The following is a 14,986-nucleotide window of genomic DNA, read 5'->3' as shown; positions in this document are numbered from 1 at the left end:
TCACGCCTGCATCGAGCAGGCACGGGAATTCGCATCGCCTACACCAATGGCTTCTTCCATTGGTGGTAAGATCACTCAACCCCTCTCTGTTCATATGCAATTAGGTGATCTAATGCCTGGCTTACGATCTGTTAAGTGATCCTACTGGATTAAGACTAACAAACATATCAATGGTTAGGTAGTAAAAAAGAGGATGTAAACACACAAGAACTTGACTAGAAGTATCAAAACTGTAAACACACACAAAAATACTCTAAAAAACGCATGCATGCATGCTACCAGTAAATGCACGCGTGCAAGATCTTGGATAATCTCGCATGGACTTTGAACGGGAATCATCTGTGACCGTGACCGATAACGTAGAAAATTGGAACACTACTTCTAGTTCGTTAAGCAACATTGACCACGCATGCATTGGTTGGACCGTCTACGTGCATATATAGAACCCACGTACGTGCCTTCATTCACAGCAAGCATCTTACCAAAGTGTAAGCTGACCTCCCCAACGACGCAACACCGGCCGAAATGTGGCAGTCCAAGCCAGCCCTGGTCTTCCTCCTGCTCGCCGTCTCCACGGCGGCGACCGTCGGCAAGCCGCTGCTCACGAAGGTCACCAAGGGCAGCGCGTCCACGGCCCTCTACACGGCGCCCCTCAGCGCCGGCCGGCCGCTCGTCCTCGACCTCTCCGCCCCGGCCATCACGACGCCGTGCAGCGGGCAGACGACGACTGTGACGCTCTCCGCCAACTCCACCGATGGCAGCAACCCGCTGTCCCCGGTCTCCTTCGCTGCCACCGCCACCTGCGCGGCGGCCCCCTCAGGCGCCGTCGGCGTCGCGGGGCTCGCGCGCTCCAGCGCCTCGTCCCGGCCCAGGTGGCCAGCACGCAGAAGGTGGCCAACTCGTTCGCGCTCTGCCTCCCGAGCGCCGGCGTAGGCGCGGCCATCTTCGGCGGCGGCCCGTTCTTCCTCGCGCCCCCGGCGGACCGGCCGGCCATCACCACGCTCCTCTCCGACGGCGTCCCGCTCCGCCAGCCCTTCTCCGGGAACCCCGGCTACTTCGTCTCAGCCACCAACGGCATCGCCATCGACGGGACGCGCGTGGCCGTCTCCGGCTCCGGCGCGCTCGTGGTCGGCCTCTCCACCACGATCCCCTACGCGCAGCTCCGCAGCGACGTGTACCGTCCCTTCATCACGGCCTTCGACCGCGCCATGGGCTCGAGCGCGAAGGTCGCGGCCGTGACGCCGTTCGAGCTGTGCTACGACTCGTCCAAGCTGTCGCCGACGTTGTCGGGCTACTCCGTGCCCCAGGTGGACGTGATGCTGGAGGGCGGGACGAACTGGACGGTGGTGGGCGGCAACTCCATGGCGCAGGTGAACAGCGGCACGGCGTGCTTCGCGTTCATCCAGGCGGGAGGCGGCACGGGGGGCGCGGCGCCGGCGGTGGTGATCGGGGGATTCCAGATGGAGAACAAGCTGGTGGTGCTCGACAATGACAAGAAGACGCTCAGCTTCACCCCGTACCTCCCGGCCAGGGGCTTCTCCTGCAGCAACTTCAACTTCACCAGGGCGGGGTAGAGATGCACAGTTCCACATCGGTTCATGGTTCCATGGACCATGGTGTGCGTGCGTGTATGAACTGTGATGAAATAAAATAAATAAAATCAGTGGAATATCAATTAATTCAGATATATATCACGTAACGAAGTACGACGCGAATGAAGTTTAAGTTTTTGTTTGTTCGAAAAATATATGTTGTCCATCATAACCAAGTACGGCGCGAGCGGAGCCAACATCATGAGTGTGACCTACTGACACCGACCGATCTCTCTTCAAAATGAGTTGAAGACGCCCGTATAGCTATGGTGTGTTTGGTAAACCGAACACGACAACACGGTAATTAGTTAGGCTTGTTAGGTTGGTCTCTCCACCATGGGCCCAACGGCTCATTGGGCTCTTGACCCACGCCCTGATCGGGGGCGTCCAGCCCAAGCAAGGCTGGTGGGTCCCTGTCACGTAGTGCTATAAAGAGGAGGTGAGACCAGGGGCACGGGGTATGAGGTTCGTCACTGCCACTGTTCCCCATTCCTAACCCTATCCGATCCAGATGGAGGGGCAATGAAGCGATGGGAAGTTCCACCGCCGCCACTCACGCACTCTCTGCCATCACCGCCGTATCCACAACCACCGGCCACCATCACCATGGCCGGCATCGGGACGTCCTCGAGCCACAGAAGAAGGTACTACCTACCACCATTGTTGCCGGAATCCAAGCCTAAGCGACCCAAAGCAATCTATCAATGGTATCAGCCAGAGATTGGTTTAGGATTTTCGGTACAGAAAAGAAAAGGAAATCCCCTTCCTCCAAGAAGCCTACCCCAAAATGAAAAAGAGGGGAAAAGAAGGGCAAAGAAAATTGCGCTGCCGGAAGGACGCGCCGTTCCTCTCGATCCGGACGCGCATCGGCAAGCCGAGGGGTCGGACGAAGAACCACCGGAGCTAGCTCAAAGGCTTGCCGGAAAAGAAAAGTAAAAGACAAAAAAAATGGACAGCACCGCGGCCAAGTCCCTCGACGGCGGCGCGCTCACCCCTCAGGGAGGGCGCGTGACCGGCGAGAAGGATGGCCACGATGTGATCTGTCCGCGCTCCCCTTACTCTCGCTGAAAAGGAAAGGGATAGCCCCGCCGAGCCTCTCTATTTTCCTCTCTCTCGCAGAAACGAAGTGGGGAGGGGGAAGTGGAAGGCTCGCAGGGGTCTGGCCACAGCTCGCCGCGCCGCCCCAGCTCGCCGCTCTGCCCTGGCTCGCCGCACCGGCATGGCTTGAGGAGCCGGATCCGGGCATTGCTGGCGAGAGAGGTGTTGGGGAACGTAGTAATTTCAAAAATTTCCTACGTACACGCAAGATCATGGTGATGGCATAGCAACGAGAGGGGAGAGTGTTGTCCACGTACCCTCGTAGACCGTAAGCGGAAGCGTTATGACATTGCGGTTGATGTAGTCGTACGTCTTCACGATCCGACCGATCCAAGTACCGAACGTACGGCACCTCCGAGTTCAGCACACGTTCAGCTCGATGACGATCCCCGGGCTCCGATCCAGCAAAGCTTCGGGGATGAGTTCCGTCAGCACGACGGCGTGGTGACGATGATCATGCTCTACCGGCGCAGGGCTTCACCTAAACTCCGCGACGATATGACCGAGGTGGAATATGGTGGAGGGGGGCACCGCACACGGCTAAGGAACGATCCGTAGATCAACTTGTGTGTCCTGGGGTGCCCCCCTGCCCCTGTATATAAAGGAGGGAGGGGGAGGTGCGGCCGGCCTAGGAGGGGGCGCGCCAAGGGGAGTCCTACTCCCACCGGGAATAGGACTCCCTCCTTCCTTGTTGGAGTAGGAGAAGTGGAAAGAGGGGGAGAGAGAAAAGGAAAAGGGGGCTGCCCCCCTTGTCCAATTCGGACCAGAGGGGGGGCGCAGGCCTCTTTCCTTTTGGCCTCTCTCCTCTATTCCCGTATAGCCCAATAAGGACCATATACTCCCCGGCGAATTCCCGTAACTCTCCGGTACTCCGAAAAATACCCGAATCACTCAGAACCTTTCCGAACTCCGAATATAGTCGTCCAATATATCGATCTTTACGTCTCGACCATTTTGAGACTCCTCGTCATGTCCCCGATCTCATCCGGGACTCCGAACTCCTTCAGTACATCAAAACTCATAAACTCATAATATAACTGTCATCGAAACCTTAAGTGTGCGGACCCTACGGGTTCGAGAACTATGTAGACATGACCTAGAACTATTCTTGGTCAATAACCAATAGCGGAACCTGGATGCCCATATTGGCTCCTACATATTCTACGAAGATCTTTATCGGTCAAACCGCATAACAACATACTTTGTTCCCTTTGTCATCGGTATGTTACTTGCCCGAGACTCGATCGTCGGTATCCAATACCTAGTTCAATCTCGTTACCGGCAAGTCTCTTTACTCGTTACGTAATGCATCATTCCGTAACTAACTCATTAGCTACATTGCTTGCAAGGCTTATAGTGATGTGCATTACCGAGAGGGCCCAGAGATACCTCTCCGACAATCGGAGTGACAAAACCTAATCTCGAAATACGCCAACCCAACATGTACCTTCGGAGACACCTGTAGTACTCCTTTATACTCACCCAGTTACGTTGTGACGTTTGGTAGCACCCAAAGTGTTCCTCCGGTAAACGGGAGTTGCATAATCTCATAGTTACAGGAACATGTATAAGTCATGTAGAAAGCAATAGCAACATACTAAACGATCAAGTGCTAGGCTAACGGAATGGGTCATGTCAATCACATCATTCTCCTAATGATGTGATCCCGTTAATCAAATGACAACTCTTTTGTCCATGGCTAGGAAACTTAACCATCTTTGATTCACGAGCTAGTCAAGTAGAGGCATACTAGTGACACTATGTTTGTCTATGTATTTACACATTTATTATGTTTCTGGTTAATACAATTCTAGCATGAATAATAAACATTTATCATGGAATAAGGAAATAAATAATAACTTTATTATTGCCTCTAGGGCATATTTACTTCAGTCTCCCACTTGCACTAGAGTCAATAATCTAGTTCACGTCACTATGTGATTTAACACCAATATTCACATCTGCATGTGATTAATACCCATAGTTCACATCATCATGTGATCAACACCCAAAGGGTTTACTAGAGTCAATAATCTAGTTCACATCGCTATGTGATTAACACCCAAAAGAGTACTAAGGTATGATCATGTTTTGCTCGTGAGAGAAGATTAGTCAACGGGTCTGTCATATTCAGAGCCGTATGTATTTCGCAAATATTCTATGTCCACAATGCTCTGCACGGAGCTACTCTAGCTAATTGTTCCCACCTTTAATATGTATCCAGATTGAGACTTAGAGTCATCTGGATTGGTGTAAAAGCTTGCATCGTTGTAACTTTTACGACGGGCTCTTTTATCACCTCCATAATCGAGAAACATCTCCTTAGTCCTCACTAAGGATATTCTTGACCCATGTCCAGTGATCTACTTATTAGATCAAAATTGTATTCCTTTGCTAAACACAGAGCAAGGTATACAATAGGTCTGGTTCACAGCATAGCATACTTTATAGAACCTATGACTGAGGCATAGGGAATGACTTTTCATTCTCTTTCTATTTTCTGCAATGGCCGGGTCTTGAGTCTTACTCAATTTCACACCTTGTAACACAGGCAAGAACTCCTTCTTTGACTGTTCCATTTTGAACTATTTCAAAAATTTATCAAGGTATGTACTCATTGAAAAATCTTATCAAGCCTCTTGATCTATCTATATAGATCTTTATGCTCAATGTGTAAGCAGCTTCACCGAGGTCTTGCTTTGAAAGACTCTTATTCAAGTATCCTTTCATGCTATCCAGAATTTCCATATCATTTCCAATTAACAATATGTCATCCACATATAATATTAGAAATGCTACAGAGCTCCCACTCACTTTCTTGTAAATACAGGCTTCTTCAAAAGTCTGTATAAAACTATATGCTTTGATCAACTCATCAAAGCATATATTCCAACTCCGAGATGCTTGCACCAGTCCATAGATGGATCGCTGGAGCTTGCACAATTTGTTAGCACCTTTAGGATTGACAAAACCTTCTGGTTGCATCATATACAACTCTTCTTTAAGAAAACCATTAAGGAATGCAGTTTTTTTTATCCATTTGCCAGATTTCATAAAATGCGGCAATTGCTAACATGATTCAGACAGACTTAAGCATAGATACGAGTGAAAAACTCTCATCGTAATCAACACCTTGAACTTGTCGAAAACCTTTTGCGACAATTCTAGCTTTGTAGATAGTAACACTATCAGCGTCCGTCTTCCTCTTGAAGATCCATTTAATCTCAATGTCTCGCCATCATTGGGCAAGTCAATCAAAGTCCATACTTTGTTTTCATACATGGATCTTATCTCAGATCTCATGGCCTCAAGCCATTTTGTGGAATCTGGGCTCACCATCGCTTCTTCATAGTTCGTAGGTTCGTCATGGTCTAGTAACATAACTTCCAGAACAGGATTACCGTACCACTCTGGTGCGGATCTTACTCTGTAAGACCTACGAGGTTCTGTAGTAACTTAATCTGAAGTTTCATGATCATCATCATTAACTTCCTCACTAATTGGTGTAGTAGTCACAGGAATAGATTTCTGTGATGAACTAATTTCTAATAAGGAGCAGGTACAGTTACCTCATCAAGTTCTACTTTCCTTCCACTCACTTATTTCGAGAGAAACTTCTTCTCTAGAAAGGATCCATTCTTGGCAACGAATGTTTGGCCTTCGGATCTGTGATAGAAGGTGTACCCAACAATTTCCTTTGGGTATTCTATGAAGACGCACTTCTCCGATTTGGGTTCGAGCTTATCAAGTTGAAAACCTTTTTCATATAAATATCGCAACTCCAAACTTTAAGAAACGACAGCTTAGGTTTACTGCTAAATCATAGTTCATACGGTGTCGTCTCAACGGATTTAGATGGTGCCCTATTAAACGTGAATGCAGCTGTCTCTAATGCATAACCCCAAAAATGGTAAACTGATAAGAGATATCATAGATCGCACCATATCTAGTAAAGTACGATTACGACTTTCGGACACACCATTACATTGTGGTGTTCCAGGTGGCGTGATTTTGTGAAACTATTCCACATTGTTTTAATTGAAGACCAAACTCGTAACTTAAATATTCGTCTCCGCGATCAGATCGCAGAAACTTTATTTTCTTGTTACGATGATTTTTCCACTTCACTCTGAAATTCTTTGAACCTTTCAACTATTTCAGACTTATGTTTCATCAAGTAGATATACCCATATCTGCTCAAATCATCTTGTGAAGGTCAGAAAATAACGATACTTGCCACGAGCATCAACACTCATTGGATCGCATACATCAGTATGTATTATTTCCAATAAGTCAGTAGCTCGTTCCATTGTTCCGGAGAACGGAGTTTTAGTCATCTTGCTCAATAGGCACGGTTCGCAAGCATCAAATGATTCATAACCAAGTGATTCCGAAAATCCATCTTTATGGAGTTTCTTCATGCGCTTTACACCGATATGACCCAAACGGCAGTGCCACAAATAAGTTGCACTATCATTATTAACTTTGCATCTTTTTGGCTTCAATATTATGAATATGTGTATTACTACGATCGAGATCCAACAAACCATTTTCGTTGGTGTGTATGACCATAGAAGGTTCTATTCATGTAAACAGAACAACAATTATTCTCTAACTTAAATGAATAACCGTATTGCAATAAACATGATCAAATCATATTCATGCTCAACGCAAACACCAAATAACACTTATTTAGGTTCAACACTAATCCCGAAAGTATAGGGAGTGTGCGATGATGATCATATCAATCTTGGAACCACTTCCAACATACATCGTCACTTCACCCTTAACTAGTCTCTGTTTATTCTGCAATCCCGTTTTGAGTTACTAATCTTAGCAACTGAACTAGTATCAAATACTGAGGGGTTGCTATAAACACTAGTAAAGTACACATCAATATCAAATATACTTATGTTCACTTTGCCATCCTTCTTATCCGCCAATCACTTGGGGTAGTTCCGCTTCCAGTGACCAGTCCCTTTGCAGTAGAAGCACTTAGTCTCAGGCTTAGGACCAGATTTGGGCTTCTTCACTTGAGCAGCAACTTGCTTGCCGTTCTTCTTGAAGTTCCCTTTCTTCCCTTTGCCCTTTTCTTGAAACTAGTGGTCTTGTCAACCATCAACACTTGATGTTTTTCTTGATTTCTACCTTCGTCGATTTCAGCATCACGAAGAGCTTGGGAATCGTTTCCGTTCTCCCTTGCATATTATAGTTCATCACGAAGTTCTACTAACTTGGTGATGGTGACTAGAGAATTCTGTCAATCACTATCTTATCTGGAAGATTAACTCCCACTTGATTCAAGCGATTGTAGTACCCAGACAATCTGAGCACATGCTCACTAGTTGAGCGATTCTCCTCCATCTTTTAGCTATAGAACTTGTTGGAGACTTCATATCTCTCAACTCGGGTATTTGCATGAAATATTAACTTTAACTCCTGGAACATCTCATATGGTCCATGACGTTCAAAACGTTTTTGAAGTCCCGATTCTAAGCCATAAAGCATGATGCACAAAACTATCAAGTAGTCATCATATTGAGCTAGCTAAACGTTCATAACGTCTGCATCTGCTCCTGCAATAGGTCTGTCACCTAGCGGTGCATTAAGGACATAATTCTTCTGTGCAGCAATGAGGATAAACCTCAGATCACGGATCCAATCCGCATCATTGCTACTAACATCTTTCAACACAATTTTCTCTAGGAACATATAAAAATAAACACATGAAAGCAACAACGCAAGCTATTGATCTACAACATAATTTGCAAAATACTACCAGGACTAAGTTCATGATAAATTAAAGTTCAATTAATCATATTACTTAAGAACTCCCACTTAGAAAGACATCCCTCTAATCCTCTAAGTGATTACGTGATCCATATCAACTAAACCATGTCCGATCATCACGTGAGATGGAGTAGTTTCAATGGTGAACATCACTATGTTGATCATATCTACTATATGATTCATGTTCGACCTTTCGGTCTCCGTGTTCCGAGGCCATATCTGTATATGCTAGGCTCGTCAAGTATGACCTGAGTATTCCGCGTGTGCAACTGTTTTGCACCCGTTGTATTTGAACGTAGAGCCTATCACACCCGATCATCACGTGGTGTCTCAGCACGAAGAACTTTCGCAACGGTGCATACTCAGGGAGAACACTTCTTGATTATTAAGTGAGAGATCATCTTAAAATGCTACCGTCAATCAAAGCAAGATAAGATGCATAAAGGATAAACATCACATGCAATCAATATAAGTGATATGATATGGCCATCATCATCTTGTGCTTGTGATCTCCATCTTCGAAGCACCGTCGTGATCACCATCGTCACCGGCGCGACACCTTGATCTCCATCGTAGCATCGTTGTCGTTACGCCATCTATTGCTTCTACGACTATCGCTACCGCTTAGTGATAAAGTAAAGCAATTACAGGGCGTTTGCATTTCATACAATAAAGCGACAACCATATGGCTCCTGCCAGTTGCCGATAACTTCCGTTACAAAACATGATCATCTCATACAATAAAATATAGCATCACGTCTTGACCATATCACATCACAACATGCCCTGCAAAAACAAGTTAGACGTCCTCTACTTTGTTTTTGCAAATTTTACGTGGCTGCTACGGGCTTAGCAAGAACCGTTCTTACCTACGCATCAAAACCACAACGATAATTTGTCAAGTTGGTGCTGTTTTAACCTTCGCAAGGACTGGGCGTAGCCACACTCGGTTCAACTAAAGTGAGAGAGACAGACACCCGCCGGTCACCTTTAAGCAATAAGTGCTCGTAGCGGTGAAACCAGTCTCGCGTAAGCGTACGCGTAATGTCGGTTCGGGTCGCTTCATCTCACAATGCCGCTGAACCAAAGTATGACATGCTGGTAAGCAGTATGACTTATATCGCCCACAACTCACTTGTGTTCTACTCGTGCATATAACATCAACACATAAAACCTAGGCTCGGATGCCACTGTTGGGGAACGTAGTAATTTCAAAAATTTCCTACGTACACGCAAGATCATGGTGATGGCATAGCAACGAGAGGGGAGAGTGTTGTCCACGTACCCTCGTAGACCGTAAGCGGAAGCGTTATGACAACGCGGTTGATGTAGTCGTACGTCTTCACGATCCGACCGATCCAAGTACCGAACGTACGGCACCTCCGAGTTCAGCACACGTTCAGCTCGATGACGATCCCCGGGCTTCGATCCAGCAAAGCTTCGGGGATGAGTTCCATCAGCACGACGGCATGGTGACGATGATCATGCTCTACCGGCGCAGGGCTTCGCCTAAACTCCACGACGATATGACCGAGGTGGAATATGGTGGAGGGGGGCACCGCACACGGCCAAGGAACGATCCGTAGATCAACTTGTGTGTCCTGGGGTGCCCCCGTGCCCCCGTATATAAAGGAGGGAGGGGGAGGTGCGGCTGGCCTAGGAGGGGGCGCGCCAAGGGGAGTCCTACTCCCACCGGGAGTAGGACTCCCTCCTTCCTTGTTGGAGTAGGAGAAGTGGAAAGAGGGGGAGAGGGAAAAGGAAAAGGGGGCTGCCCCCCTTGTCCAATTCGGACCAGAGGGGGGGCGCAGGCCTCTTTCCTTTTGGCCTCTCTCCTCTATTCCCGTATAGCCCAATAAGGACCATATACTCCCCGACGAATTCCCGTAACTCTCCGGTACTCCAAAAAATACCCGAATCACTCGGAACCTTTCCGAACTCCGAATATAGTCGTCCAATATATTGATCTTTACGTCTTGACCATTTCGAGACTCCTCATCATGTCCCCGATCTCATCCAGGACTCCGAACTCCTTCGGTACATCAAAACTCATAAACTCACAATATAACTGTCATCGAAACCTTAAGCGTGCGGACCCTACGGGTTCGAGAACTATGTAGACATGACCTAGAACTATTCTTGGTCAATAACCAATAGCGGAACCTGGATGCCCATATTGGCTCCTACATATTCTACGAAGATCTTTATCGGTCAAACCGCATAACAACATACTTTGTTCCCTTTGTCATCGGTATGTTACTTGCCCAAGATTCGATCATCGGTATCCAATACCTAGTTCAATATCGTTACCGGCAAGTCTCTTTACTCGTTACGTAATGCATCATTCCGTAACTAACTCATTAGCTACATTGCTTGCAAGGCTTATAGTGATGTGCATTACCGAGAGGGCCCAGAGATACCTCTCCGACAATCGGAGTGACAAAACCTAATCTCGAAATACGCCAACCCAACATGTACCTTCGGGTTACGTTGTGACGTTTGGTAGCACCCAAAGTGTTCCTCCGGTAAACGGGAGTTGCATAATCTCATAGTTACAAGAACATGTATAAGTCATGAAGAAAGCAATAGCAACATACTAAACGATCAAGTGCTAGGCTAACGGAATGGGTCATGTCAATCACATCATTCTCCTAATGATGTGATCTTGTTAATCAAATGACAACTCTTTTGTCCATGGCTAGGAAACTTAACCATCTTTGATTCACGAGCTAGTCAAGTAGAGGCATACTAGTGACACTATGTTTGTCTATGTATTCACACATGTATTATGTTTATGGTTAATACAATTCTAGCATGAATAATAAACATTTATCATGGAATAAGGAAATAAATAATAACTTTATTATTGCCTCTAGGGCATATTTCCTTCAAGAGGAGCGAGCAGGTGAGAGAGGTGCGGTGGGTGGAAAGCGAATGGGGGAAGAGAGAGGAGGCGCGTGCGGCGCGGTGGCTTCCGCCGCCGGCGGCGGTGGCCGGGGCGCAACCCGGTGATTCCACCGTCGAGAGAGAGAGCGAAGAGACAGAAATGGATAGGGTTCGATCGCGGTTCCCGTCGGCTCATGTTTTGTTCGAGCGAGAAGAACGCTGGATCGTCCAATCGGACTGGATGGTCATGATTGAAAACCTAGCCCCGCCGCGGGCTTTTTCGGCCGAAAGAGAGAGCAGGAGCCGGGCAGTCGGACCAGGCCACCGCTAGCACACGCGCTGGGCTTTTCGGGCCGCGAGGTGCTACCGCGCCCACGCTCGGCCGAGGCCGGCGCGGCCTATTGTTTTTTCTTTTGTTTTTTTACTCAGTTTTTGTCCAGTTTTTTGGGCAAAATATAATATAGTTTTTTTCTATTCAAATTATTCAGAATTTTTTTTGTTTAGATAATAGAAAAGAAAAAGAAATGTTTATGAATTTTACAAAGAACATAATAAAGTTCATAATTTTTTTATTTGGTCAAAGAAAAGTTTATGTAAAGAATAAAAAGTTTGTGAAATTTTTATTCATGTTTTTGCTGCGTAAATAATTAATAGTGCTCTTCTACAAATAAAGTAAAAGTTTTATCCTCCAATTAAATTGGAACCAACACGAAAATTTAATTGGAAGAACGGTTTTTGAGAGAAATTTTTTCACTTGTGAGTGAAATCAGATTCAGATAGCTTCTGCTATGACAGTAGAAAGATATTTGATTAAAGTTTAATTATAGTATTGTTATGTTCTGACCATAGTTGAAGATGACAATATTATACTTCAATGAGTCATATAGTTAAAAGTTCAAATCTCTGATAAACTTTGTATCAGTGACCAATTTTTAGAGAATTTGATAAAGATTGAGAAATGTATATTGCTATTTTTCCGCTGCAATAAAGTTAATAATGATGATTATTTTCCTAGCAAAGTTCCTTAATAGAAATTTTATCATCACATTATTTATGATTATTTTCAGTGATGTGGAACTAATGTAAAAAGGTGATGTTTTATTCTAATTCCGCCACAACGGTGATTTAGAATATAAAAAGAAGTTTCAAAAGTTTAATGTGCATATTTTTTTTAACCAGACCAACGTAGGGTTATTTTTATGCTCATTATTGTTGATTATTGGCCAAGTTTTCTCAGACTAAAAGTTTTCCATGCCATCATTCGTGAAAGCGAATGGCTGCGTACTTATGACCCGAAAGATAACCAAGAAAGGTCATAACGTGAGGGAGTATGTTCTCTCTAAAGAATGACTTCAAAAGAAAAGAATTCTTGAATATTGATCCAAGAAAAGAAAAGAGATAGATCATTGAGAGTCTTGGTTGACGAATGTCTTTCATCTACTCTCTATGAAGAAGGACTTTCAGTCAACATGATTTGAGATGAAACAAACAATATGCGTGTTTAATTTGACAATCGGATCAAGCATGTGTGTCAAAGAGCATTCAGATTTATTTTTGAATTTGATGGTTGAATATGCAGTCAAAAGAGCCAATTCTGTCATTTATGTCCCTTATAGGGATTTACCCACATAGCGGGAAAAGATGATTATGATAAAACCCGCATGGCAGGAAAAGTCTGGGAAAATCCCTGCGTAACCCGTATGGCGGCAGAAACTTTCTCAGACTTATCCTGCATGACAGGAAAAAAGATGTGATGACTCATATGTTTTTCAATGAATCCCAATTTGGGAGAAAAGTATGGAGTAGCCCTTATGCTATCCTAGTATCGACCATGCACTTTTAAGTGTCATCTTCATTAACAAATCAATAAATCCAAAGAGAATGCAAGTTCCAGACGAACCTAAAGATAAGAATGATATGCAAGTGTGACTTGCAAAAGTACTAATGACAAAGAACTCTGTTGAGTTTATGAAATGGAATAAGAAAAAGTACTCCCATACCAGTTAACAGATAACTTCATTACGTATGAAGTAATCAGATAAATGAAGTGGATAATCGAAGTTTCCTCAATTCACAAGAGTTGTGAATGGTTTTTTGAAATTGTGGCAGACAAGTTCTTGCCACATTTCGAGGGGGAGAAAGAAATATGAGATATCCATTAATGAAGAATGTGATTGTCTGCGGGAGTACGACGGTTATAATGATACCCCTAAAGAAAAGAAATAGTTGTATTCATGGATCTTTCACGGTTTCGAAAGGAGACTAAGGAATACTAAGACGATGCTTGAAGTGCCATAAAGAAGAAAGTTTTAACAGAATAAACCCAAATAATAAAGTTTAAAGATACCTCATATTTAGTGAAGATGGAGTAATATGGGGGAGCATGTTGTATGACCTATACAGCACCTGTTGTTTTCTCTATAAAGGAGGAATGGGTAAACATGGATCTTGTGATAAAGGTCCCTGTAAAACCTATTGCCTCTTGGAAATGAAAGACTATACAATTAATTTGCCTCTTGGCAATGACAGAGCAACAACAACCCCATATGAAAGAAGTGCCAGTGCCTGAGACACAGATGGTCTCAAGGAATGAGAAAATCAGATACTTCTGAATACTATAAGTCTATGTTAATGGAGGTAGATCCTACCTCATTTAAAGCGCTCAATCAAGTTTTTGAGAAGTGTTTGTTTGTCTAAATGATAAGAGACTATGTGAGATGAAATAAAATTGGTGAATCCCGACGATGTTTGGGACTCATAAGTAATTTCCAATGGAGCCAAAACAGTAGGCTCTAAAGGTCTACAAGGTCAATGTGACTCCAAAGAAAATACGTAAAGGTGTGAAACACGACTTAAATCGAAAGGTTTTTGCGCGTTTACACTGAATAGATTACAATAAGTGTTGGTAGCATATCATGATCTGAGTTACATCATATGAAAGATATTATGATCTGAGTTACATCAGATGAAAGTAAAGAACATAGGGGATACTGCCTGAAGAAGTCTTTTATGGACTAAATGTTGTTTTGGGTTAAAGAAAATGAGAGGACAATTGTATCCATGCAAAGTTATAGAATGGGAAATTCATTTCATAATCCTGTGCATGTGGATGACGTCCTACTTGCTAGTGGTCATGTCAATCTACTGCTGGAGAAGAAAAGAAGTTCTTGTTCTCAAAGTTCAAAAGAATGTTCTCGGTAGAGTGTCTCTCGTTATAATTATCGAGAATCACCAAGAAAAGAATAAAAAGGGTATTAGTAATGTCGCATGGACATGCTTAGAAAGGTCTCTAAAGTATGCATGCGAGAAAGCCTACGCATGTTCTTATAGTCAAGTGTAATCGAACTGGAAACTATGGAGTTCCAAAAGTTGATGAGAAAAGATTGAAAACGGATATGGTGCCATATGCTTCAGCTGTTGAAGCTCAATATATTACCATGACATAGTTCACGTATCTGGGTTGTTTTGGCAATGTCCAGTCCATATATAGATAACTGGAATGGACTCAAAGGTGTCGGCCTCATGCTGAAAGAAATAAGTGCTCTCAAAAGATTGTGAGTACAAAGACAGGAGTTGTGAAATGTATAGAGAAATCCACAATTGTCGCTAATTTTCACACTTGG

The 14,986-nt window shown here is 44.5% G+C and overlaps 1 pseudogene; it reads left to right on the top strand.

Moving 5' to 3' along the window:
* Positions 1-481: 481 nt before the first annotated feature.
* On the top strand, positions 482-1,687 carry LOC123064490 (chitinase CLP-like; annotated as a pseudogene).
* The last annotated feature ends 13,299 nt before the right edge of the window (positions 1,688-14,986 follow it).

This window comes from Triticum aestivum, chromosome 3B (assembly GCF_018294505.1).
Source record: "Triticum aestivum cultivar Chinese Spring chromosome 3B, IWGSC CS RefSeq v2.1, whole genome shotgun sequence".
Classification (NCBI taxonomy): Eukaryota; Viridiplantae; Streptophyta; class Magnoliopsida; order Poales; family Poaceae; genus Triticum; species Triticum aestivum.
This window is presented reverse-complemented; position numbering and strand designations above follow the sequence as displayed.